Source organism: Oncorhynchus clarkii, chromosome 33, assembly GCF_045791955.1.
Source record: "Oncorhynchus clarkii lewisi isolate Uvic-CL-2024 chromosome 33, UVic_Ocla_1.0, whole genome shotgun sequence".
Lineage (NCBI taxonomy): Eukaryota > Metazoa > Chordata > Actinopteri > Salmoniformes > Salmonidae > Oncorhynchus > Oncorhynchus clarkii.
In genome coordinates this window covers 3,529,777-3,554,914 of record NC_092179.1, presented here as the reverse complement: position 1 = coordinate 3,554,914, position 25,138 = coordinate 3,529,777, and the positions used below count along the sequence as shown (strand labels likewise).

General features: G+C 42.8%; 25 non-coding genes across 25 annotated transcripts; all 25 read right to left on the bottom strand.

Moving 5' to 3' along the window:
• Positions 1-102: 102 nt before the first annotated feature.
• trnas-gcu (transfer RNA serine (anticodon GCU)) lies at positions 103-184 on the bottom strand. Its single transcript has one exon. It is a non-coding gene; the product is annotated as a tRNA-Ser (tRNA).
• Positions 185-1,226: 1,042 nt separating this feature from the next.
• Positions 1,227-1,308, bottom strand: trnas-gcu (transfer RNA serine (anticodon GCU)). Its single transcript has one exon. It is a non-coding gene; the product is annotated as a tRNA-Ser (tRNA).
• Positions 1,309-2,344: 1,036 nt separating this feature from the next.
• trnas-gcu (transfer RNA serine (anticodon GCU)) lies at positions 2,345-2,426 on the bottom strand. Its single transcript has one exon. It is a non-coding gene; the product is annotated as a tRNA-Ser (tRNA).
• Positions 2,427-2,906: 480 nt separating this feature from the next.
• trnas-gcu (transfer RNA serine (anticodon GCU)) lies at positions 2,907-2,988 on the bottom strand. Its single transcript has one exon. It is a non-coding gene; the product is annotated as a tRNA-Ser (tRNA).
• A 2,155-nt stretch (positions 2,989-5,143) lies between these two features.
• trnas-gcu (transfer RNA serine (anticodon GCU)) lies at positions 5,144-5,225 on the bottom strand. The gene has a single exon. It is a non-coding gene; the product is annotated as a tRNA-Ser (tRNA).
• Positions 5,226-6,262: 1,037 nt separating this feature from the next.
• trnas-gcu (transfer RNA serine (anticodon GCU)) lies at positions 6,263-6,344 on the bottom strand. The gene has a single exon. It is a non-coding gene; the product is annotated as a tRNA-Ser (tRNA).
• A 1,036-nt stretch (positions 6,345-7,380) lies between these two features.
• trnas-gcu (transfer RNA serine (anticodon GCU)) lies at positions 7,381-7,462 on the bottom strand. Its single transcript has one exon. It is a non-coding gene; the product is annotated as a tRNA-Ser (tRNA).
• A 480-nt stretch (positions 7,463-7,942) lies between these two features.
• On the bottom strand, positions 7,943-8,024 carry trnas-gcu (transfer RNA serine (anticodon GCU)). The gene has a single exon. It is a non-coding gene; the product is annotated as a tRNA-Ser (tRNA).
• A 1,596-nt stretch (positions 8,025-9,620) lies between these two features.
• On the bottom strand, positions 9,621-9,702 carry trnas-gcu (transfer RNA serine (anticodon GCU)). The gene has a single exon. It is a non-coding gene; the product is annotated as a tRNA-Ser (tRNA).
• Positions 9,703-12,412: 2,710 nt separating this feature from the next.
• On the bottom strand, positions 12,413-12,494 carry trnas-gcu (transfer RNA serine (anticodon GCU)). The gene has a single exon. It is a non-coding gene; the product is annotated as a tRNA-Ser (tRNA).
• Positions 12,495-13,530: 1,036 nt separating this feature from the next.
• Positions 13,531-13,612, bottom strand: trnas-gcu (transfer RNA serine (anticodon GCU)). The gene has a single exon. It is a non-coding gene; the product is annotated as a tRNA-Ser (tRNA).
• Positions 13,613-14,648: 1,036 nt separating this feature from the next.
• On the bottom strand, positions 14,649-14,730 carry trnas-gcu (transfer RNA serine (anticodon GCU)). The gene has a single exon. It is a non-coding gene; the product is annotated as a tRNA-Ser (tRNA).
• Positions 14,731-15,766: 1,036 nt separating this feature from the next.
• trnas-gcu (transfer RNA serine (anticodon GCU)) lies at positions 15,767-15,848 on the bottom strand. Its single transcript has one exon. It is a non-coding gene; the product is annotated as a tRNA-Ser (tRNA).
• A 522-nt stretch (positions 15,849-16,370) lies between these two features.
• On the bottom strand, positions 16,371-16,452 carry trnas-gcu (transfer RNA serine (anticodon GCU)). The gene has a single exon. It is a non-coding gene; the product is annotated as a tRNA-Ser (tRNA).
• Positions 16,453-16,932: 480 nt separating this feature from the next.
• Positions 16,933-17,014, bottom strand: trnas-gcu (transfer RNA serine (anticodon GCU)). The gene has a single exon. It is a non-coding gene; the product is annotated as a tRNA-Ser (tRNA).
• Positions 17,015-17,493: 479 nt separating this feature from the next.
• On the bottom strand, positions 17,494-17,575 carry trnas-gcu (transfer RNA serine (anticodon GCU)). The gene has a single exon. It is a non-coding gene; the product is annotated as a tRNA-Ser (tRNA).
• A 1,036-nt stretch (positions 17,576-18,611) lies between these two features.
• Positions 18,612-18,693, bottom strand: trnas-gcu (transfer RNA serine (anticodon GCU)). Its single transcript has one exon. It is a non-coding gene; the product is annotated as a tRNA-Ser (tRNA).
• Positions 18,694-19,173: 480 nt separating this feature from the next.
• trnas-gcu (transfer RNA serine (anticodon GCU)) lies at positions 19,174-19,255 on the bottom strand. Its single transcript has one exon. It is a non-coding gene; the product is annotated as a tRNA-Ser (tRNA).
• Positions 19,256-19,735: 480 nt separating this feature from the next.
• Positions 19,736-19,817, bottom strand: trnas-gcu (transfer RNA serine (anticodon GCU)). Its single transcript has one exon. It is a non-coding gene; the product is annotated as a tRNA-Ser (tRNA).
• A 1,036-nt stretch (positions 19,818-20,853) lies between these two features.
• On the bottom strand, positions 20,854-20,935 carry trnas-gcu (transfer RNA serine (anticodon GCU)). Its single transcript has one exon. It is a non-coding gene; the product is annotated as a tRNA-Ser (tRNA).
• Positions 20,936-21,415: 480 nt separating this feature from the next.
• trnas-gcu (transfer RNA serine (anticodon GCU)) lies at positions 21,416-21,497 on the bottom strand. The gene has a single exon. It is a non-coding gene; the product is annotated as a tRNA-Ser (tRNA).
• A 480-nt stretch (positions 21,498-21,977) lies between these two features.
• On the bottom strand, positions 21,978-22,059 carry trnas-gcu (transfer RNA serine (anticodon GCU)). Its single transcript has one exon. It is a non-coding gene; the product is annotated as a tRNA-Ser (tRNA).
• Positions 22,060-23,095: 1,036 nt separating this feature from the next.
• Positions 23,096-23,177, bottom strand: trnas-gcu (transfer RNA serine (anticodon GCU)). Its single transcript has one exon. It is a non-coding gene; the product is annotated as a tRNA-Ser (tRNA).
• A 480-nt stretch (positions 23,178-23,657) lies between these two features.
• trnas-gcu (transfer RNA serine (anticodon GCU)) lies at positions 23,658-23,739 on the bottom strand. Its single transcript has one exon. It is a non-coding gene; the product is annotated as a tRNA-Ser (tRNA).
• Positions 23,740-24,775: 1,036 nt separating this feature from the next.
• On the bottom strand, positions 24,776-24,857 carry trnas-gcu (transfer RNA serine (anticodon GCU)). Its single transcript has one exon. It is a non-coding gene; the product is annotated as a tRNA-Ser (tRNA).
• Between the last annotated feature and the right edge of the window lie 281 nt (positions 24,858-25,138).

Genomic DNA, 25,138 nt, shown 5'->3' with positions numbered 1-25,138 from the left:
CAAGTCCTGTGCTCTCGCTGTGGCAGTCAGCAATTTTACCAGTGTTTGTGAAAGTCAAAATCTTCCAGTGCCAAAATAAAGCACTGAATTTTAATTGTTACACGATGAGGATGGGATTCGAACCCATGCATGCAGAGCACAATGGATTAGCAGTCCATCGCCTTAACCACTCGGCCACCTCATCCTGTTTTTTGGAAGTTGCAAATGACCTTAAAAGACTGTAGTTGCTGTATGTAAACCCTAGATTGAAATCAATGAAAGTTATGCAGAGCAATGGCAAGGCCATGTGTCTATCCCATCGAGACATTTAACAAATGTTTTGTCAGGCCGAGTGGTCTCCAGTGCTTGATTAAGTGTGTTGAGGTGTCGGTTCAAATCCCACTATTGAGGTTGCCCTTGGTGAAGTTATTCTTCAATACCTGAATCTTATTAGTCGCTCTAGGATTGCGCAATGATTCTATTTTCATGTGGGGCCATGTAAGAGAGGAAATAACAAATGTTGTGTGAAGAGGTTGGTGTTACAATCCACACATGCAGTTCATCGCCTTCACCACTCAGATACCAAGTCCTGTGCTCTCGCTGTGGCAGTCAGCAATTTTGCCAGTGTTTGTGAAAGTCAAATTCTTCCAGTGCCATAATAAAGCACATCATTTAAATTGTTACACGATGAGGATGGGATTCGAACCCATGCATGCAGAGCACAATGGATTAGCAGTCCATCGCCTTAACCACTCATCCACCTCATCCTGTTACTTACATGTGGCAAATGACCTTAAAAACCTGTAGTTGCTGTATGTAAACCCTAGATTGAAATCAATGAAAGTTATGCAGAGCAATGGCAAGGCCATGTGTCTATCCCATCGAGACATTTAACAAATGTTTTGTCAGGCCGAGTGGTCTCCAGTGCTTGATTAAGTGTGTTGAGGTGTCGGTTCAAATCCCACTATTGAGGTTGCCCTTGGTGAAGTTGTTCTTCAATACCTGAATCTTATTAGTCGCTCTAGGATTGCGCAGGGATTCTATTTTCATGTGGGGCCATGTAAGAGAGGAAATAACAAATGTTGTGTGAAGAGGTTGGTGTTATAATCCACACATGCAGTTCATCGCCTTCACCACTCAGATACCAAGTCCTGTGCTCTCGCTGTGGCAGTCAGCAATTTTACCAGTGTTTGTGAAAGTCAAAATCTTCCAGTGCCAAAATAAATCACTGAATTTTAATTGTTACACGATGAGGATGGGATTCGAACCCATGCATGCAGAGCACAATGGATTAGCAGTCCATCGCCTTAACCACTCGGCCACCTCATCCTGTTTTTTGGAAGTTGCAAATGACCTTAAAAGACTGTAGTTGCTGTATGTAAACCCTAGATTGAAATCAATGAAAGTTATGCAGAGCAATGGCAAGGCCATGTGTCGATCCCATCGAGACATTTAACAAATGTTTTGTCAGGCCGAGTGGTCTCCAGTGCTTGATTAAGTGTGTTGAGGTGTCGGTTCAAATCCCACTATTGAGGTTGCCCTTGGTGAAGTTATTCTTCAATACCTGAATCTTATTAGTCGCACTAGGATTGTGCAGGGACTCTACATTCATGTGGGGCCATGTAAGAGAGGAAATAACAAATGTTTTGTGAAGAAGTTGGTGTTATAATCCACACATGCAGTTCATCGCCTTCACCACTCAGATACCAAGTCCTGTGCTCTCGCTGTGGCAGTCAGCAATTTTACCAGTGTTTGTGAAAGTCAAAATCTTCCATTGCCAAAATAAAGCACCGAATTTTAATTGTTACACGATGAGATTCGAACCCATGCATGCAGAGCACAATGGATTAGCAGTCCATCGCCTTAACCACTCATCCACCTCATCCTGTTACTTACATGTGGCAAATGACCTTAAAAACCTGTAGTTGCTGTATGTAAACCCTAGATTGAAATCAATGAAAGTTAGGCAGAGCAATGGCAAGGCCATGTGTCTATCCCATCGAGACATTTAACAAATGTTTTGTCAGGCCGAGTGGTCTCCAGTGCTTGATTAAGTGTTTTGAGCTGTCGGTTCAAATCCCACTATTGAGGTTGCCCTTGGTGAAGCTATTCTTCAATACCTGAATCTTATTAGTCGCACTAGGATTGGGCAGGGACTCTACATTCATGTGGGGCCATGTAAGAGAGGAAATAACAAATGTTTTGTGAAGAGGTTGGTGTTATAATCCACACATGCAGTTCATCGCCTTCACCACTCAGATACCAAGTCCTGTGCTCTCGCTGTGGCAGTCAGCAATTTTACCAGTGTTTGTGAAAGTCAAAATCTTCCAGTGCCAAAATAAATCACTGAATTTTAATTGTTACACGATGAGGATGGGATTCGAACCCATGCATGCAGAGCACAATGGATTAGCAGTCCATCGCCTTAACCACTCGGCCACCTCATCCTGATTTTTGGAAGTTGCAAATGACCTTAAAAGACTGTAGTTGCTGTATGTAAACCCTAGAATGAAATCAATGAAAGTTAGGCAGAGCAATGGCAAGGCCATGTGTCGATCACATCGAGACATTTAACAAATGTTTTGTCAGGCCGAGTGGTCTCCAGTGCTTGATTAAGTGTGTTGAGGTGTCGGTTCAAATCCCACTATTGAGGTTGCCCTTGGTGAAGTTATTCTTCAATACCTGAATCTTATTAGTCGCTCTAGGATTGCGCAGGGATTCTATTTTCATGTGGGGCCATGTAAGAGAGGAAATAACAAATGTTGTGTGAAGAGGTTGTTGTTATAATCCACACATGCAGTTCATCGCCTTCACCACTCAGATACCAAGTCCTGTGCTCTCGCTGTGGCAGTCAGCAATTTTGCCAGTGTTTGTGAAAGTCAAAATCTTCCAGTGCCAAAATAAAGCACATCATTTGAATTGTTACTCGATGAGGATGGGATTCGAACCCATGCATGCAGAGCACAATGGATTAGCAGTCCATCGCCTTAACCACTCGGCCACCTCATCCTGTTTTTTGGAAGTTGCAAATGACGTTAAAAGACTGTAGTTGCTGTATGTAAACCCTAGATTGAAATCAATGAAAGTTATGCAGAGCAATGGCAAGGCCATGTGTCTATCCCATCGAGACATTTAACAAATGTTTTGTCAGCCCGAGTGGTCTCCAGTGCTTGATTAAGTGTGTTGAGGTGTCGGTTCAAATCCCACTATTGAGGTTGCCCTTGGTGAAGTTATTCTTCAATTCCTGAATCTTATTAGTCGCACTAGGATTGTGCAGGGACTCTACATTCATGTGGGGCCATGTAAGAGAGGAAATAACAAATGTTTTGTGAAGAAGTTGGTGTTATAATCCACACATGCAGTTCATCGCCTTCACCACTCAGATACCAAGTCCTGTGCTCTCGCTGTGGCAGTCAGCAATTTTACCAGTGTTTTGTGAAAGTCAAAATCTTCCATTGCCAAAATAAAGCACCGAATTTTAATTGTTACACGATGAGATTCTAACTCATGCATGTAGAGCACAATGGATAAGCAGTCCATCGCCTTAACCACTCATCCACCTCATCCTGTTATTTACATGTGGCAAATGACCTTAAAAACCTGTAGTTGCTGTATGTAAACCCTAGATTGAAATCAATGAACGTTAGGCAGAGCAATGGCAAGGCCATGTGTCGATCCCATCGAGACATTTAACAAATGTTTTGTCAGGCCGAGTGGTCTCCAGTGCTTGATTAAGTGTGTTGAGGTGTCGGTTCAAATCCCACTATTGAGGTTGCCCTTGGTGAAGTTATTCTTCAATACCTGAATCTTATTAGTCGCTCTAGGATTGCGCAGGGATTCTATTTTCATGTGGGGCCATGTAAGAGAGGAAATAACAAATGTTGTGTGAAGAGGTTGGTGTTATAATCCACACATGCAGTTCATCGCCTTCACCACTCAGATACCAAGTCCTGTGCTCTCGCTGTGGCAGTCAGCAATTTTGCCAGTGTTTGTGAAAGTCAAAATCTTCCAGTGCCAAAATAAAGCACATCATTTGAATTGTTACTCGATGAGGATGGGATTCGAACCCATGCATGCAGAGCACAATGGATTAGCAGTCCATCGCCTTCACTACTCGGCCACCTCATCCTGTTTTTTGGAAGTTGCAAATAACCTTAAAAGACTGTAGTTGCTGTATGTAAACCCTAGAATGAAATCAATGAAAGTTAGGCAGAGCAATGGCAAGGCCATGTGTCGATCCCATCGAGACATTTAACAAATGTTTTGTCAGGCCGAGTGGTCTCCAGTGCTTGATTAAGTGTGTTGAGGTGTCGGTTCAAATCCCACTATTGAGGTTGCCCTTGGTGAAGTTATTCTTCAATACCTGAATCTTATTAGTCGCTCTAGGATTGCGCAGGGATTCTATTTTCATGTGGGGCCATGTAAGAGAGGAAATAACAAATGTTGTGTGAAGAAGTTGGTGTTATAATCCACACATGCAGTTCATCGCCTTCACCACTCAGATACCAAGTCCTGTGCTCTCGCTGTGGCAGTCAGCAATTTTGCCAGTGTTTGTGAAAGTCAAAATCTTCCATTGCCAAAATAAAGCACCGAATTTTAATTGTTACACGATGAGACTCTAACCCATGCATGTAGAGCACAATGGATAAGCAGTCCATCGCCTTAACCACTCATCCACCTCATCCTGTTACTTACATGTGGCAAATGACCTTAAAAACCTGTAGTTGCTGTATGTAAACCCTAGATTGAAATCAATGAAAGTTAGGCAGAGCAATGGCAAGGCCATGTGTCGATCCCATCGAGACATTTAACAAATGTTTTGTCAGGCCGAGTGGTCTCAAGTGCTTGATTAAGTGTTTTAAACTGTCGGTTCAAATCCCACTATTGAGGTTGCCCTTGGTGAAGCTATTCTTCAATACCTGAATCTTATTAGTCGCACTAGAATTGGGCAGGGATTCTATTTTCATGTGGGGCCATGTAAGAGAGGAAATAACAAATGTTTTGTGAAGAGGTTGGCGTTATAATCCACACATGCAGTTCATCGCCTTCACCACTCAGATACCAAGTCCTGTGCTCTCGCTGTGGCAGTCAGCAATATTACCAGTGTTTGTGAAAGTCAAAATCTTCCAGTTCCAAAATAAAGCACAACATTTTAATTGTTACACGATGAGGATGGGATTCGAACCCATGCATGCAGAGCACAATGGATTAGCAGTCCATCGCCTTAACCACTCGGCCACCTCATCCTGTTTTTTGGAAGTTGCAAATGACGTTAAAAGACTGTAGTTGCTGTATGTAAACCCTAGATTGAAATCAATGAAAGTTATGCAGAGCAATGGCAAGGCCATGTGTCTATCCCATCGAGACATTTAACAAATGTTTTGTCAGCCCGAGTGGTCTCCAGTGCTTGATTAAGTGTGTTGAGGTGTCGGTTCAAATCCCACTATTGAGGTTGCCCTTGGTGAAGTTATTCTTCAATTCCTGAATCTTATTAGTCGCACTAGGATTGTGCAGGGACTCTACATTCATGTGGGGCCATGTAAGAGAGGAAATAACAAATGTTTTGTGAAGAAGTTGGTGTTATAATCCACACATGCAGTTCATCGCCTTCACCACTCAGATACCAAGTCCTGTGCTCTCGCTGTGGCAGTCAGCAATTTTACCAGTGTTTTGTGAAAGTCAAAATCTTCCATTGCCAAAATAAAGCACCGAATTTTAATTGTTACACGATGAGATTCTAACTCATGCATGTAGAGCACAATGGATAAGCAGTCCATCGCCTTAACCACTCATCCACCTCATCCTGTTATTTACATGTGGCAAATGACCTTAAAAACCTGTAGTTGCTGTATGTAAACCCTAGATTGAAATCAATGAACGTTAGGCAGAGCAATGGCAAGGCCATGTGTCGATCCCATCGAGACATTTAACAAATGTTTTGTCAGGCCGAGTGGTCTCCAGTGCTTGATTAAGTGTGTTGAGGTGTCGGTTCAAATCCCACTATTGAGGTTGCCCTTGGTGAAGTTATTCTTCAATACCTGAATCTTATTAGTCGCTCTAGGATTGCGCAGGGATTCTATTTTCATGTGGGGCCATGTAAGAGAGGAAATAACAAATGTTGTGTGAAGAGGTTGGTGTTATAATCCACACATGCAGTTCATCGCCTTCACCACTCAGATACCAAGTCCTGTGCTCTCGCTGTGGCAGTCAGCAATTTTGCCAGTGTTTGTGAAAGTCAAAATCTTCCAGTGCCAAAATAAAGCACATCATTTGAATTGTTACTCGATGAGGATGGGATTCGAACCCATGCATGCAGAGCACAATGGATTAGCAGTCCATCGCCTTAACCACTCGGCCACCTCATCCTGTTTTTTGGAAGTTGCAAATGACCTTAAAAGACTGTAGTTGCTGTATGTAAACCCTAGATTGAAATCAATGAAAGTTATGCAGAGCAATGGCAAGGCCATGTGTCTATCCCATCGAGACATTTAACAAATGTTTTGTCAGGCCGAGTGGTCTCCAGTGCTTGATTAAGTGTGTTGAGGTGTCGGTTCAAATCCCACTATTGAGGTTGCCCTTGGTGAAGTTATTCTTCAATACCTGAATCTTATTAGTCGCACTAGGATTGTGCAGGGACTCTACATTCATGTGGGGCCATGTAAGAGAGGAAATAACAAATGTTTTGTGAAGAAGTTGGTGTTATAATCCACACATGCAGTTCATCGCCTTCACCACTCAGATACCAAGTCCTGTGCTCTCGCTGTGGCAGTCAGCAATTTTACCAGTGTTTGTGAAAGTCAAAATCTTCCATTGCCAAAATAAAGCACCGAATTTTAATTGTTACACGATGAGATTCTAACCCATGCATGTAGAGCACAATGGATAAGCAGTCCATCGCCTTAACCACTCATCCACCTCATCCTGTTATTTACATGTGGCAAATGACCTTAAAAACCTGTAGTTGCTGTATGTAAACCCTAGATTGAAATCAATGAAAGTTAGGCAGAGCAATGGCAAGGCCATGTGTCGATCCCATCGAGACATTTAACAAATGTTTTGTCAGGCCGAGTGGTCTCCAGTGCTTGATTAAGTGTGTTGAGGTGTCGGTTCAAATCCCACTATTGAGGTTGCCCTTGGTGAAGTTATTCTTCAATACCTGAATCTTATTAGTCGCTCTAGGATTGCGCAGGGATTCTATTTTCATGTGGGGCCATGTAAGAGAGGAAATAACAAATGTTGTGTGAAGAGGTTGGTGTTATAATCCACACATGCAGTTCATCGCCTTCACCACTCAGATACCAAGTCCTGTGCTCTCGCTGTGGCAGTCAGCAATTTTACCAGTGTTTGTGAAAGTCAAAATCTTCCAGTGCCAAAATAAAGCACATCATTTTAATTGTTACTCGATGAGGATGGGATTCGAACCCATGCATGCAGAGCACAATGGATTAGCAGTCCATCGCCTTAACCACTCGGCCACCTCATCCTGTTTTTTGGAAGTTGCAAATAACCTTAAAAGACTGTAGTTGCTGTATGTAAACCCTAGAATGAAATCAATGAAAGTTAGGCAGAGCAATGGCAAGGCCATGTGTCTATCCCATCGAGACATTTAACAAATGTTTTGTCAGCCCGAGTGGTCTCCAGTGCTTGATTAAGTGTGTTGAGGTGTCGGTTCAAATCCCACTATTGAGGTTGCCCTTGGTGAAGTTATTCTTCAATACCTGAATCTTATTAGTCGCACTAGGATTGTGCAGGGACTCTACATTCATGTGGGGCCATGTAAGAGAGGAAATAACAAATGTTTTGTGAAGAAGTTGGTGTTATAATCCACACATGCAGTTCATCGCCTTCACCACTCAGATACCAAGTCCTGTGCTCTCGCTGTGGCAGTCAGCAATTTTACCAGTGTTTGTGAAAGTCAAAATCTTCCAGTGCCAAAATAAAGCACATCATTTGAATTGTTACTCGATGAGGATGGGATTCGAACCCATGCATGCAGAGCACAATGGATTAGCAGTCCATCGCCTTAACCACTCGGCCACCTCATCCTGTTTTTTGGAAGTTGCAAATTACCTTAAAAGACTGTAGTTGCTGTATGTAAACCCTAGATTGAAATCAATGAAAGTTATGCAGAGCAATGGCAAGGCCATGTGTCTATCCCATCGAGACATTTAACAAATGTTTTGTCAGGCCGAGTGGTCTCCAGTGCTTGATTAAGTGTGTTGAGGTGTCGGTTCAAATCCCACTATTGAGGTTGCCCTTGGTGAAGTTATTCTTCAATACCTGAATCTTATTAGTCGCTCTAGGACTGCGCAGGGATTCTATTTTCATGTGGGGCCATGTAAGAGAGGAAATAACAAATGTTTTGTGAAGAGGTTGGCGTTATAATCCACACATGCAGTTCATCGCCTTCACCACTCAGATACCAAGTCCTGTGCTCTCGCTGTGGCAGTCAGCAATTTTGCCAGTGTTTGTGAAAGTCAAAATCTTCCATTGCCAAAATAAAGCACCGAATTTTAATTGTTACACGATGAGACTCTAACCCATGCATGTAGAGCACAATGGATAAGCAGTCCATCGCCTTAACCACTCATCCACCTCATCCTGTTACTTACATGTGGCAAATGACCTTAAAAACCTGTAGTTGCTGTATGTAAACCCTAGATTGAAATCAATGAAAGTTAGGCAGAGCAATGGCAAGGCCATGTGTCGATCCCATCGAGACATTTAACAAATGTTTTGTCAGGCCGAGTGGTCTCCAGTGCTTGATTAAGTGTGTTGAGGTGTCGGTTCAAATCCCACTATTGAGGTTGCCCTTGGTGAAGTTATTCTTCAATACCTGAATCTTATTAGTCGCTCTAAGATTGCGCAGGGATTCTATTTTCATGTGGGGCCATGTAAGAGAGGAAATAACAAATGTTGTGTGAAGAGGTTGGTGTTATAATCCACACATGCAGTTCATCGCCTTCACCACTCAGATACCAAGTCCTGTGCTCTCGCTGTGGCAGTCAGCAATTTTACCAGTGTTTGTGAAAGTCAAAATCTTCCAGTGCCAAAATAAAGCACAATTTTAATTGTTACACGATGAGGATGGGATTCGAACCCATGCATGCAGAGCACAATGGATTAGCAGACCATCGCCTTAACCACTCGGCCACCTCATCCTGTTTTTTGGAAGTTGCAAATGACCTTAAAAGACTGTAGTTGCTGTATGTAAACCCTAGAATGAAATCAATGAAAGTTAGGCAGAGCAATGGCAAGGCCATGTGTCGATCCCATCGAGACATTTAACAAATGTTTTGTCAGGCCGAGTGGTCTCCAGTGCTTGATTAAGTGTGTTGAGGTGTCGGTTCAAATCCCACTATTGAGGTTGCCCTTGGTGAAGTTATTCTTCAATACCTGAATCTTATTAGTCGCTCTAGGATTGCGCAGGGATTCTATTTTCATGTGGGGCCATGTAAGAGAGGAAATAACAAATGTTGTGTGAAGAGGTTGGTGTTATAATCCACACATGCAGTTCATCGCCTTCACCACTCAGATACCAAGTCCTGTGCTCTCGCTGTGGCAGTCAGCAATTTTGCCAGTGTTTGTGAAAGTCAAAATCTTCCAGTGCCAAAATAAAGCACATCATTTGAATTGTTACTCGATGAGGATGGGATTCGAACCCATGCATGCAGAGCACAATGGATTAGCAGTCCATCGCCTTAACCACTCGGCCACCTCATCCTGATTTTTGGAAGTTGCAAATGACCTTAAAAGACTGTAGTTGCTGTATGTAAACCCTAGATTGAAATCAATGAAAGTTAGGCAGAGCAATGGCAAGGCCATGTGTCGATCCCATCGAGACATTTAACAAATGTTTTGTCAGGCCGAGTGGTCTCCAGTGCTTGATTAAGTGTGTTGAGGTGTCGGTTCAAATCCCACTATTGAGGTTGCCCTTGGTGAAGTTATTCTTCAATACCTGAATCTTATTAGTCGCTCTAGGATTGCGCAGGGATTCTATTTTCATGTGGGGCCATGTAAGAGAGGAAATAACAAATGTTGTGTGAAGAGGTTGGTGTTATAATCCACACATGCAGTTCATCGCCTTCACCACTCAGATACCAAGTCCTGTGCTCTCGCTGTGGCAGTCAGCAATTTTGCCAGTGTTTGTGAAAGTCAAAATCTTCCATTGCCAAAATAAAGCACCGAATTTTAATTGTTACACGATGAGACTCTAACCCATGCATGTAGAGCACAATGGATAAGCAGTCCATCGCCTTAACCACTCATCCACCTCATCCTGTTACTTACATGTGGCAAATGACCTTAAAAACCTGTAGTTGCTGTATGTAAACCCTAGATTGAAATCAATGAAAGTTAGGCAGAGCAATGGCAAGGCCATGTGTCGATCCCATCGAGACATTTAACAAATGTTTTGTCAGGCCGAGTGGTCTCAAGTGCTTGATTAAGTGTTTTGAGCTGTCGGTTCAAATCCCACCATTGAGGTTGCCCTTGGTGAAGCTATTCTTCAATACCTGAATCTTATTAGTCGCACTAGGATTGGGCAGGGATTCTATTTTCATGTGGGGCCATGTAAGAGAGGAAATAACAAATGTTTTGTGAAGAGGTTGGTGTTATAATCCACACATGCAGTTCATCGCCTTCACCACTCAGATACCAAGTCCTGTGCTCTCGCTGTGGCAGTCAGCAATTTTACCAGTGTTTGTGAAAGTCAAAATCTTCCAGTGCCAAAATAAATCACTGAATTTTAATTGTTACACGATGAGGATGGGATTCGAACCCATGCATGCAGAGCACAATGGATTAGCAGTCCATCCCCTTAACCACTCGGCCACCTCATCCTGTTTTTTGGAAGTTGCAAATGACCTTAAAAGACTGTAGTTGCTGTATGTAAACCCTAGAATGAAATCAATGAAAGTTAGGCAGAGCAATGGCAAGGCCATGTGTCGATCCCATCGAGACATTTAACAAATGTTTTGTCAGCCCGAGTGGTCTCCAGTGCTTGATTAAGTGTGTTGAGGTGTCGGTTCAAATCCCACTATTGAGGTTGCCCTTGGTGAAGCTATTCTTCAATACCTGAATCGTATTAGTCGCACTAGGATTGTGCAGGGACTCTACATTCATGTGGGGCCATGTAAGAGAGGAAATAACAAATGTTTTGTGAAGAAGTTGGTGTTATAATCCACACATGCAGTTCATCGCCTTCACCACTCAGATACCAAGTCCTGTGCTCTCGCTGTGGCAGTCAGCAATTTTACCAGTGTTTGTGAAAGTCAAAATCTTCCATTGCCAAAATAAAGCACCGAATTTTAATTGTTACACGATGAGATTCTAACCCATGCATGTAGAGCACAATGGATAAGCAGTCCATCGCCTTAACCACTCATCCACCTCATCCTGTTATTTACATGTGGCAAATGACCTTAAAAACCTGTAGTTGCTGTATGTAAACCCTAGATTGAAATCAATGAAAGTTAGGCAGAGCAATGGCAAGGCCATGTGTCTATCCCATCGAGACATTTAACAAATGTTTTGTCAGCCCGAGTGGTCTCCAGTGCTTGATTAAGTGTGTTGAGGTGTCGGTTCAAATCCCACTATTGAGGTTGCCCTTGGTGAAGTTATTCTTCAATACCTGAATCTTATTAGTCGCTCTAGGATTGCGCAGGGATTCTATTTTCATGTGGGGCCATGTAAGAGAGGAAATAACAAATGTTGTGTGAAGAGGTTGGTGTTATAATCCACACATGCAGTTCATCGCCTTCACCACTCAGATACCAAGTCCTGTGCTCTCGCTGTGGCAGTCAGCAATTTTGCCAGTGTTTGTGAAAGTCAAAATCTTCCATTGCCAAAATAAAGCACCGAATTTTAATTGTTACACGATGAGACTCTAACCCATGCATGTAGAGCACAATGGATAAGCAGTCCATCGCCTTAACCACTCATCCACCTCATCCTGTTACTTACATGTGGCAAATGACCTTAAAAACCTGTAGTTGCTGTATGTAAACCCTAGATTGAAATCAATGAAAGTTAGGCAGAGCAATGGCAAGGCCATGTGTCGATCCCATCGAGACATTTAACAAATGTTTTGTCAGGCCGAGTGGTCTCAAGTGCTTGATTAAGTGTTTTGAGCTGTCGGTTCAAATCCCACCATTGAGGTTGCCCTTGGTGAAGCTATTCTTCAATACCTGAATCTTATTAGTCGCACTAGAATTGGGCAGGGATTCTATTTTCATGTGGGGCCATGTAAGAGAGGAAATAACAAATGTTTTGTGAAGAGGTTGGTGTTATAATCCACACATGCAGTTCATCGCCTTCACCACTCAGATACCAAGTCCTGTGCTCTCGCTGTGGCAGTCAGCAATTTTACCAGTGTTTGTGAAAGTCAAAATCTTCCAGTGCCAAAATAAATCACTGAATTTTAATTGTTACACGATGAGGATGGGATTCGAACCCATGCATGCAGAGCACAATGGATTAGCAGTCCATCGCCTTAACCACTCGGCCACCTCATCCTGATTTTTGGAAGTTGCAAATGACCTTAAAAGACTGTAGTTGCTGTATGTAAACCCTAGAATGAAATCAATGAAAGTTAGGCAGAGCAATGGCAAGGCCATGTGTCGATCCCATCGAGACATTTAACAAATGTTTTGTCAGCCCGAGTGGTCTCCAGTGCTTGATTAAGTGTGTTGAGGTGTCGGTTCAAATCCCACTATTGAGGTTGCCCTTGGTGAAGTTATTCTTCAATACCTGAATCTTATTAGTCGCACTAGGATTGTGCAGGGACTCTACATTCATGTGGGGCCATGTAAGAGAGGAAATAACAAATGTTTTGTGAAGAAGTTGGTGTTATAATCCACACATGCAGTTCATCGCCTTCACCACTCAGATACCAAGTCCTGTGCTCTCGCTGTGGCAGTCAGCAATTTTACCAGTGTTTGTGAAAGTCAAAATCTTCCATTGCCAAAATAAAGCACCGAATTTTAATTGTTACACGATGAGATTCTAACCCATGCATGTAGAGCACAATGGATAAGCAGTCCATCGCCTTAACCACTCATCCACCTCATCCTGTTATTTACATGTGGCAAATGACCTTAAAAACCTGTAGTTGCTGTATGTAAACCCTAGATTGAAATCAATGAAAGTTAGGCAGAGCAATGGCAAGGCCATGTGTCGATCCCATCGAGACATTTAACAAATGTTTTGTCAGGCCGAGTTGTCTCCAGTGCTTGATTAAGTGTGTTGAGGTGTCGGTTCAAATCCCACTATTGAGGTTGCCCTTGGTGAAGTTATTCTTCAATACCTGAATCTTATTAGTCGCTCTAGGATTGCGCAGGGATTCTATTTTCATGTGGGGCCATGTAAGAGAGGAAATAACAAATGTTGTGTGAAGAGGTTGGTGTTATAATCCACACATGCAGTTCATCGCCTTCACCACTCAGATACCAAGTCCTGTGCTCTCGCTGTGGCAGTCAGCAATTTTGCCAGTGTTTGTGAAAGTCAAAATCTTCCAGTGCCAAAATAAAGCACATCATTTGAATTGTTACTCGATGAGGATGGGATTCGAACCCATGCATGCAGAGCACAATGGATTAGCAGTCCATCGCCTTAACCACTCGGCCACCTCATCCTGTTTTTTGGAAGTTGCAAATGACGTTAAAAGACTGTAGTTGCTGTATGTAAACCCTAGATTGAAATCAATGAAAGTTATGCAGAGCAATGGCAAGGCCATGTGTCTATCCCATCGAGACATTTAACAAATGTTTTGTCAGCCCGAGTGGTCTCCAGTGCTTGATTAAGTGTGTTGAGGTGTCGGTTCAAATCCCACTATTGAGGTTGCCCTTGGTGAAGTTATTCTTCAATACCTGAATCTTATTAGTCGCTCTAGGATTGCGCAGGGATTCTATTTTCATGTGGGGCCATGTAAGAGAGGAAATAACAAATGTTGTGTGAAGAGGTTGGTGTTATAATCCACACATGCAGTTCATCGCCTTCACCACTCAGATACCAAGTCCTGTGCTCTCGCTGTGGCAGTCAGCAATTTTGCCAGTGTTTGTGAAAGTCAAAATCTTCCATTGCCAAAATAAAGCACCGAATTTTAATTGTTACACGATGAGACTCTAACCCATGCATGTAGAGCACAATGGATAAGCAGTCCATCGCCTTAACCACTCATCCACCTCATCCTGTTACTTACATGTGGCAAATGACCTTAAAAACCTGTAGTTGCTGTATGTAAACCCTAGATTGAAATCAATGAAAGTTAGGCAGAGCAATGGCAAGGCCATGTGTCGATCCCATCGAGACATTTAACAAATGTTTTGTCAGGCCGAGTGGTCTCAAGTGCTTGATTAAGTGTTTTGAGCTGTCGGTTCAAATCCCACCATTGAGGTTGCCCTTGGTGAAGCTATTCTTCAATACCTGAATCTTATTTGTCGCACTAGAATTGGGCAGGGATTCTATTTTCATGTGGGGCCATGTAAGAGAGGAAATAACAAATGTTTTGTGAAGAGGTTGGTGTTATAATCCACACATGCAGTTCATCGCCTTCACCACTCAGATACCAAGTCCTGTGCTCTCGCTGTGGCAGTCAGCAATTTTACCAGTGTTTGTGAAAGTCAAAATCTTCCAGTGCCAAAATAAATCACTGAATTTTAATTGTTACACGATGAGGATGGGATTCGAACCCATGCATGCAGAGCACAATGGATTAGCAGTCCATCGCCTTAACCACTCGGCCACCTCATCCTGATTTTTGGAAGTTGCAAATGACCTTAAAAGACTGTAGTTGCTGTATGTAAACCCTAGAATGAAATCAATGAAAGTTAGGCAGAGCAATGGCAAGGCCATGTGTCGATCCCATCGAGACATTTAACAAATGTTTTGTCAGCCCGAGTGGTCTCCAGTGCTTGATTAAGTGTGTTGAGGTGTCGGTTCAAATCCCACTATTGAGGTTGCCCTTGGTGAAGTTATTCTTCAATACCTGAATCTTATTAGTCGCACTAGGATTGTGCAGGGACTCTACATTCATGTGGGGCCATGTAAGAGAGGAAATAACAAATGTTTTGTGAAGAAGTTGGTGTTATAATCCACACATGCAGTTCATCGCCTTCACCACTCAGATACCAAGTCCTGTGCTCTCGCTGTGGCAGTCAGCAATTTTACCAGTGTTTGTGAAAGTCAAAATCTTCCATTGCCAAAATAAAGCACCGAATTTTAATTGTTACACGATGAGATTCTAACCCATGCATGTAGAGCACAATGGATAAGCAGTCCATCGCCTTAACCACTCATCCACCTCATCCTGTTATTTACATGTGGCAAATGACCTTAAAAACCTGTAGTTGCTGTATGTAAACCCTAGATTGAAATCAATGAAAGTTAGGCAGAGCAATGGCAAGGCCATGTGTCGATCCCATCGAGACATTTAACAAATGTTTTGTCAGGCCGAGTGGTCTCCAGTGCTTGATTAAGTGTGTTGAGGTGTCGGTTCAAATCCCACTATTGAGGTTGCCCTTGGTGAAGTTATTCTTCAATACCTGAATCTTATTAGTCGCTCTAGGATTGCGCAGGGATTCTATTTTCATGTGGGGCCATGTAAGAGAGGAAATAACAAATGTTGTGTGAAGAGGTTGGTGTTATAATCCACACATGCAGTTCATCGCCTTCACCACTCAGATACCAAGTCCTGTGCTCTCGCTGTGGCAGTCAGCAATTTTGCCAGTGTTTGTGAAAGTCAAAATCTTCCAGTGCCAAAATAAAGCACATCATTTTAATTGTTACTCGATGAGGATGGGATTCGAACCCATGCATGCAGAGCACAATGGATTAGCAGTCCATCGCCTTAACCACTCGGCCACCTCATCCTGTTTTTTGTAAGTTGCAAATGACCTTAAAAGACTGTAGTTGCTGTATGTAAACCCTAGATTGAAATCAATGAAAGTTAGGCAGAGCAATGGCAAGGCCATGTGTCGATCCCATCGAGACATTTAACAAATGTTTTGTCAGGCCGAGTGGTCTCCAGTGCTTGATTAAGTGTGTTGAGGTGTCGGTTCAAATCCCACTATTGAGGTTGCCCTTGGTGAAGTTATTCTTCAATACCTGAATCTTATTAGTCGCTCTAGGATTGCGCAGGGATTCTATTTTCATGTGGGGCCATGTAAGAGAGGAAATAACAAATGTTGTGTGAAGAGGTTGGTGTTATAATCCACACATGCAGTTCATCGCCTTCACCACTCAGATACCAAGTCCTGTGCTCTCGCTGTGGCAGTCAGCAATTTTGCCAGTGTTTGTGAAAGTCAAAATCTTCCAGATTCTAACTCATGCCAAAATAAAGCACATGTTATTTCATTTGAAAGTCAAAATTGTTACGAATTTTAATTGTTACACGATGAGGATGGGATTCGAACCCATGCATGCAGAGCACAATGGATTAGCAGTCCATCGCCTTAACCACTCGGCCACCTCATCCTGTTTTTTAGAAGTTGCAAATGACCTTAAAAGACTGTAGTTGCTGTATGTAAACCCTAGATTGAAATCAATGAAAGTTATGCAGAGCAATGGCAAGGCCATGTGTCGATCCCATCGAGACATTTAACAAATGTTTTGTCAGGCCGAGTGGTCTCCAGTGCTTGATTAAGTGTGTTGAGGTGTCGGTTCAAATCCCACTATTGAGGTTGCCCTTGGTGAAGTTATTCTTCAATACCTGAATCTTATTAGTCGCTCTAGGATTGCGCAGGGATTCTATTTTCATGTGGGGCCATGTAAGAGAGGAAATAACAAATGTTGTGTGAAGAGGTTGGTGTTATAATCCACACATGCAGTTCATCGCCTTCACCACTCAGATACCAAGTCCTGTGCTCTCGCTGTGGCAGTCAGCAATTTTGCCAGTGTTTGTGAAAGTCAAAATCTTCCAGTGCCAAAATAAAGCACTGAATTTTAATTGTTACTCGATGAGGATGGGATTCGAACCCATGCATGCAGAGCACAATGGATTAGCAGTCCATCGCCTTAACCACTCGGCCACCTCATCCTGTTTTTTTAAGTTGCAAATGACCTTAAAAGACTGTAGTTGCTGTATGTAAACCCTAGATTGAAATCAATGAAAGTTAGGCAGAGCAATGGCAAGGCCATGTGTCGATCCCATCGAGACATTTAACAAATGTTTTGTCAGGCCGAGTGGTCTCCAGTGCTTGATTAAGTGTGTTGAGGTGTCGGTTCAAATCCCACTATTGAGGTTGCCCTTGGTGAAGTTATTCTTCAATACCTGAATCTTATTAGTCGCTCTAGGACTGCGCAGGGATTCTATTTTCATGTGGGGCCATGTAAGAGAGGAAATAACAAATGTTTTGTGAAGAGGTTGGCGTTATAATCCACACATGCAGTTCATCGCCTTCACCACTCAGATACCAAGTCCTGTGCTCTCGCTGTGGCAGTCAGCAATTTTGCCAGTGTTTGTGAAAGTCAAAATCTTCCAGTGCCAAAATAAAGCACATCATTTGAATTGTTACACGATGAGGATGGGATTCGAACCCATGCATGCAGAGCACAATGGATTAGCAGTCCATCGCCTTAACCACTCGGCCACCTCATCCTGTTTTTTGGAAGTTGCAAATGACCTTAAAAGACTGTAGTTGCTGTATGTAAACCCTAGATTGAAATCAATGAAAGTTATGCAGAGCAATGGCAAGGCCATGTGTCTATCCCATCGAGACATTTAACAAATGTTTTGTCAGGCCGAGTGGTCTCCAGTGCTTGATTAAGTGTGTTGAGGTGTCGGTTCAAATCCCACTATTGAGGTTGCCCTTGGTGAAGTTATTCTTCAATACCTGAATCTTATTAGTCGCTCTAGGATTGCGCAGGGATTCTATTTTCATGTGGGGCCATGTAAGAGAGGAAATAACAAATGTTGTGTGAAGAGGTTGGTGTTATAATCCACACATGCAGTTCATCGCCTTCACCACTCAGATACCAAGTCCTGTGCTCTCGCTGTGGCAGTCAGCAATTTTGCCAGTGTTTGTGAAAGTCAAAATCTTCCATTGCCAAAATAAAGCACCGAATTTTAATTGTTACACGATGAGATTCTAACCCATGCATGTAGAGCACAATGGATAAGCAGTCCATCGCCTTAACCACTCATCCACCTCATCCTGTTTTTTACATGTGGCAAATGACCTTAAAAACCTGTAGTTGCTGTATGTAAACCCTAGATTGAAATCAATGAAAGTTAGGCAGAGCAATGGCAAGGCCATGTGTCGATCCCATCGAGACATTTAACAAATGTTTTGTCAGGCCGAGTGGTCTCCAGTGCTTGATTAAGTGTGTTGAGGTGTCGGTTCAAATCCCACTATTGAGGTTGCCCTTGGTGAAGTTATTCTTCAATACCTGAATCTTATTAGTCGCTCTAGGATTGCGCAGGGATTCTATTTTCATGTGGGGCCATGTAAGAGAGGAAATAACAAATGTTGTGTGAAGAGGTTGGTGTTATAATCCACACATGCAGTTCATCGCCTTCACCACTCAGATACCAAGTCCTGTGCTCTCGCTGTGGCAGTCAGCAATTTTGCCAGTGTTTGTGAAAGTCAAAATCTTCCAGTGCCAAAATAAAGCACATCATTTTAATTGTTACTCGATGAGGATGGGATTCGAACCCATGCATGCAGAGCACAATGGATTAGCAGTCCATCGCCTTAACCACTCGGCCACCTCATCCTGTTTTTTGGAAGTTGCAAATGACCTTAAAAGACTGTAGTTGCTGTATGTAAACCCTAGAATGAAATCAATGAAAGTTAGGCAGAGCAATGGCAAGGCCATGTGTCGATCCCATCGAGACATTTAACAAATGTTTTGTCAGGCCGAGTGGTCTCCAGTGCTTGATTAAGTGTGTTGAGGTGTCGGTTCAAATCCCACTATTGAGGTTGCCCTTGGTGAAGTTATTCTTCAATACCTGAATCTTATTAGTCGCTCTAGGATTGCGCAGGGATTCTATTTTCATGTGGGGCCATGTAAGAGAGGAAATAACAAATGTTGTGTGAAGAGGTTGGTGTTATAATCCACACATGCAGTTCATCGCCTTCACCACTCAGATACCAAGTCCTGTGCTCTCGCTGTGGCAGTCAGCAATTTTGCCAGTGTTTGTGAAAGTCAAAATCTTCCAGTGCCAAAATAAAGCACATCATTTGAATTGTTACTCGATGAGGATGGGATTCGAACCCATGCATGCAGAGCACAATGGATTAGCAGTCCATCGCCTTAACCACTCGGCCACCTCATCCTGTTTTTTGGAAGTTGCAAATGACCTTAAAAGACTGTAGTTGCTGTATGTAAACCCTAGATTGAAATCAATGAAAGTTAGGCAGAGCAATGGCAAGGCCATGTGTCGATCCCATCGAGACATTTAACAAATGTTTTGTCAGGCCGAGTGGTCTCCAGTGCTTGATTAAGTGTGTTGAGGTGTCGGTTCAAATCCCACTATTGAGGTTGCCCTTGGTGAAGTTATTCTTCAATACCTGAATCTTATTAGTCGCTCTAGGATTGCGCAGGGATTCTATTTTCATGTGGGGCCATGTAAGAGAGGAAATAACAAATGTTGTGTGAAGAGGTTGGTGTTATAATCCACACATGCAGTTCATCGCCTTCACCACTCAGATACCAAGTCCTGTGCTCTCGCTGTGGCAGTCAGCAATTTTGCCAGTGTTTGTGAAAGTCAAAATCTTCCAGTGCCAAAATAAAGCACATCATTTGAATTGTTACTCGATGAGGATGGGATTCGAACCCATGCATGCAGAGCACAATGGATTAGCAGTCCATCGCCTTAACCACTCGGCCACCTCATCCTGTTTTTTGGAAGTTGCAAATGACGTTAAAAGACTGTAGTTGCTGTATGTAAACCCTAGATTGAAATCAATGAAAGTTATGCAGAGCAATGGCAAGGCCATGTGTCTATCCCATCGAGACATTTAACAAATGTTTTGTCAGCCCGAGTGGTCTCCAGTGCTTGATTAAGTGTGTTGAGGTGTCGGTTCAAATCCCACTATTGAGGTTGCCCTTGGTGAAGTTATTCTTCAATACCTGAATCTTATTAGTCGCTCTAGGATTGCGCAGGGATTCTATTTTCATGTGGGGCCATGTAAGAGAGGAAATAACAAATGTTGTGTGAAGAGGTTGGTGTTATAATCCACACATGCAGTTCATCGCCTTCACCACTCAGATACCAAGTCCTGTGCTCTCGCTGTGGCAGTCAGCAATTTTGCCAGTGTTTGTGAAAGTCAAAATCTTCCATTGCCAAAATAAAGCACCGAATTTTAATTGTTACACGATGAGACTCTAACCCATGCATGTAGAGCACAATGGATAAGCAGTCCATCGCCTTAACCACTCATCCACCTCATCCTGTTACTTACATGTGGCAAATGACCTTAAAAACCTGTAGTTGCTGTATGTAAACCCTAGATTGAAATCAATGAAAGTTAGGCAGAGCAATGGCAAGGCCATGTGTCGATCCCATCGAGACATTTAACAAATGTTTTGTCAGGCCGAGTGGTCTCAAGTGCTTGATTAAGTGTTTTGAGCTGTCGGTTCAAATCCCACCATTGAGGTTGCCCTTGGTGAAGCTATTCTTCAATACCTGAATCTTATTTGTCGCACTAGAATTGGGCAGGGATTCTATTTTCATGTGGGGCCATGTAAGAGAGGAAATAACAAATGTTTTGTGAAGAGGTTGGTGTTATAATCCACACATGCAGTTCATCGCCTTCACCACTCAGATACCAAGTCCTGTGCTCTCGCTGTGGCAGTCAGCAATTTTACCAGTGTTTGTGAAAGTCAAAATCTTCCAGTGCCAAAATAAATCACTGAATTTTAATTGTTACACGATGAGGATGGGATTCGAACCCATGCATGCAGAGCACAATGGATTAGCAGTCCATCGCCTTAACCACTCGGCCACCTCATCCTGATTTTTGGAAGTTGCAAATGACCTTAAAAGACTGTAGTTGCTGTATGTAAACCCTAGAATGAAATCAATGAAAGTTAGGCAGAGCAATGGCAAGGCCATGTGTCGATCCCATCGAGACATTTAACAAATGTTTTGTCAGGCCGAGTGGTCTCCAGTGCTTGATTAAGTGTGTTGAGGTGTCGGTTCAAATCCCACTATTGAGGTTGCCCTTGGTGAAGTTATTCTTCAATACCTGAATCTTATTAGTCGCTCTAGGATTGCGCAGGGATTCTATTTTCATGTGGGGCCATGTAAGAGAGGAAATAACAAATGTTGTGTGAAGAGGTTGGTGTTATAATCCACACATGCAGTTCATCGCCTTCACCACTCAGATACCAAGTCCTGTGCTCTCGCTGTGGCAGTCAGCAATTTTGCCAGTGTTTGTGAAAGTCAAAATCTTCCAGTGCCAAAATAAAGCACATCATTTGAATTGTTACTCGATGAGGATGGGATTCGAACCCATGCATGCAGAGCACAATGGATTAGCAGTCCATCGCCTTAACCACTCGGCCACCTCATCCTGTTTTTTGGAAGTTGCAAATGACCTTAAAAGACTGTAGTTGCTGTATGTAAACCCTAGAATGAAATCAATGAAAGTTAGGCAGAGCAATGGCAAGGCCATGTGTCGATCCCATCGAGACATTTAACAAATGTTTTGTCAGGCCGAGTGGTCTCCAGTGCTTGATTAAGTGTGTTGAGGTGTCGGTTCAAATCCCACTATTGAGGTTGCCCTTGGTGAAGTTATTCTTCAATACCTGAATCTTATTAGTCGCTCTAGGATTGCGCAGGGATTCTATTTTCATGTGGGGCCATGTAAGAGAGGAAATAACAAATGTTGTGTGAAGAGGTTGGTGTTATAATCCACACATGCAGTTCATCGCCTTCACCACTCAGATACCAAGTCCTGTGCTCTCGCTGTGGCAGTCAGCAATTTTGCCAGTGTTTGTGAAAGTCAAAATCTTCCAGTGCCAAAATAAAGCACATCATTTGAATTGTTACTCGATGAGGATGGGATTCGAACCCATGCATGCAGAGCACAATGGATTAGCAGTCCATCGCCTTAACCACTCGGCCACCTCATCCTGTTTTTTGGAAGTTGCAAATGACGTTAAAAGACTGTAGTTGCTGTATGTAAACCCTAGATTGAAATCAATGAAAGTTATGCAGAGCAATGGCAAGGCCATGTGTCTATCCCATCGAGACATTTAACAAATGTTTTGTCAGCCCGAGTGGTCTCCAGTGCTTGATTAAGTGTGTTGAGGTGTCGGTTCAAATCCCACTATTGAGGTTGCCCTTGGTGAAGTTATTCTTCAATACCTGAATCTTATTAGTCGCTCTAGGATTGCGCAGGGATTCTATTTTCATGTGGGGCCATGTAAGAGAGGAAATAACAAATGTTGTGTGAAGAGGTTGGTGTTATAATCCACACATGCAGTTCATCGCCTTCACCACTCAGATACCAAGTCCTGTGCTCTCGCTGTGGCAGTCAGCAATTTTGCCAGTGTTTGTGAAAGTCAAAATCTTCCATTGCCAAAATAAAGCACCGAATTTTAATTGTTACACGATGAGACTCTAACCCATGCATGTAGAGCACAATGGATAAGCAGTCCATCGCCTTAACCACTCATCCACCTCATCCTGTTACTTACATGTGGCAAATGACCTTAAAAACCTGTAGTTGCTGTATGTAAACCCTAGATTGAAATCAATGAAAGTTAGGCAGAGCAATGGCAAGGCCATGTGTCGATCCCATCGAGACATTTAACAAATGTTTTGTCAGGCCGAGTGGTCTCAAGTGCTTGATTAAGTGTTTTGAGCTGTCGGTTCAAATCCCACCATTGAGGTTGCCCTTGGTGAAGCTATTCTTCAATACCTGAATCTTATTTGTCGCACTAGAATTGGGCAGGGATTCTATTTTCATGTGGGGCCATGTAAGAGAGGAAATAACAAATGTTTTGTGAAGAGGTTGGTGTTATAATCCACACATGCAGTTCATCGCCTTCACCACTCAGATACCAAGTCCTGTGCTCTCGCTGTGGCAGTCAGCAATTTTACCAGTGTTTGTGAAAGTCAAAATCTTCCAGTGCCAAAATAAATCACTGAATTTTAATTGTTACACGATGAGGATGGGATTCGAACCCATGCATGCAGAGCACAATGGATTAGCAGTCCATCGCCTTAACCACTCGGCCACCTCATCCTGATTTTTGGAAGTTGCAAATGACCTTAAAAGACTGTAGTTGCTGTATGTAAACCCTAGAATGAAATCAATGAAAGTTAGGCAGAGCAATGGCAAGGCCATGTGTCGATCCCATCGAGACATTTAACAAATGTTTTGTCAGGCCGAGTTGTCTCCAGTGCTTGATTAAGTGTGTTGAGGTGTCGGTTCAAATCCCACTATTGAGGTTGCCCTTGGTGAAGTTATTCTTCAATACCTGAATCTTATTAGTCGCTCTAGGATTGCGCAGGGATTCTATTGTCATGTGGGGCCATGTAAGAGAGGAAATAACAAATGTTGTGTGAAGAGGTTGGTGTTATAATCCACACATGCAGTTCATCGCCTTCACCACTCAGATACCAAGTCCTGTGCTCTCGCTGTGGCAGTCAGCAATTTTGCCAGTGTTTGTGAAAGTCAAAATCTTCCAGTGCCAAAATAAAGCACATCATTTGAATTGTTACTCGATGAGGATGGGATTCGAACCCATGCATGCAGAGCACAATGGATTAGCAGTCCATCGCCTTAACCACTCGGCCACCTCATCCTGTTTTTTGGAAGTTGCAAATGACGTTAAAAGACTGTAGTTGCTGTATGTAAACCCTAGATTGAAATCAATGAAAGTTATGCAGAGCAATGGCAAGGCCATGTGTCTATCCCATCGAGACATTTAACAAATGTTTTGTCAGCCCGAGTGGTCTCCAGTGCTTGATTAAGTGTGTTGAGGTGTCGGTTCAAATCCCACTATTGAGGTTGCCCTTGGTGAAGTTATTCTTCAATACCTGAATCTTATTAGTCGCTCTAGGATTGCGCAGGGATTCTATTTTCATGTGGGGCCATGTAAGAGAGGAAATAACAAATGTTGTGTGAAGAGGTTGGTGTTATAATCCACACATGCAGTTCATCGCCTTCACCACTCAGATACCAAGTCCTGTGCTCTCGCTGTGGCAGTCAGCAATTTTGCCAGTGTTTGTGAAAGTCAAAATCTTCCATTGCCAAAATAAAGCACCGAATTTTAATTGTTACACGATGAGACTCTAACCCATGCATGTAGAGCACAATGGATAAGCAGTCCATCGCCTTAACCACTCATCCACCTCATCCTGTTACTTACATGTGGCAAATGACCTTAAAAACCTGTAGTTGCTGTATGTAAACCCTAGATTGAAATCAATGAAAGTTAGGCAGAGCAATGGCAAGGCCATGTGTCGATCCCATCGAGACATTTAACAAATGTTTTGTCAGGCCGAGTGGTCTCAAGTGCTTGATTAAGTGTTTTGAGCTGTCGGTTCAAATCCCACCATTGAGGTTGCCCTTGGTGAAGCTATTCTTCAATACCTGAATCTTATTTGTCGCACTAGAATTGGGCAGGGATTCTATTTTCATGTGGGGCCATGTAAGAGAGGAAATAACAAATGTTTTGTGAAGAGGTTGGTGTTATAATCCACACATGCAGTTCATCGCCTTCACCACTCAGATACCAAGTCCTGTGCTCTCGCTGTGGCAGTCAGCAATTTTACCAGTGTTTGTGAAAGTCAAAATCTTCCAGTGCCAAAATAAATCACTGAATTTTAATTGTTACACGATGAGGATGGGATTCGAACCCATGCATGCAGAGCACAATGGATTAGCAGTCCATCGCCTTAACCACTCGGCCACCTCATCCTGATTTTTGGAAGTTGCAAATGACCTTAAAAGACTGTAGTTGCTGTATGTAAACCCTAGAATGAAATCAATGAAAGTTAGGCAGAGCAATGGCAAGGCCATGTGTCGATCCCATCGAGACATTTAACAAATGTTTTGTCAGCCCGAGTGGTCTCCAGTGCTTGATTAAGTGTGTTGAGGTGTCGGTTCAAATCCCACTATTGAGGTTGCCCTTGGTGAAGTTATTCTTCAATACCTGAATCTTATTAGTCGCACTAGGATTGTGCAGGGACTCTACATTC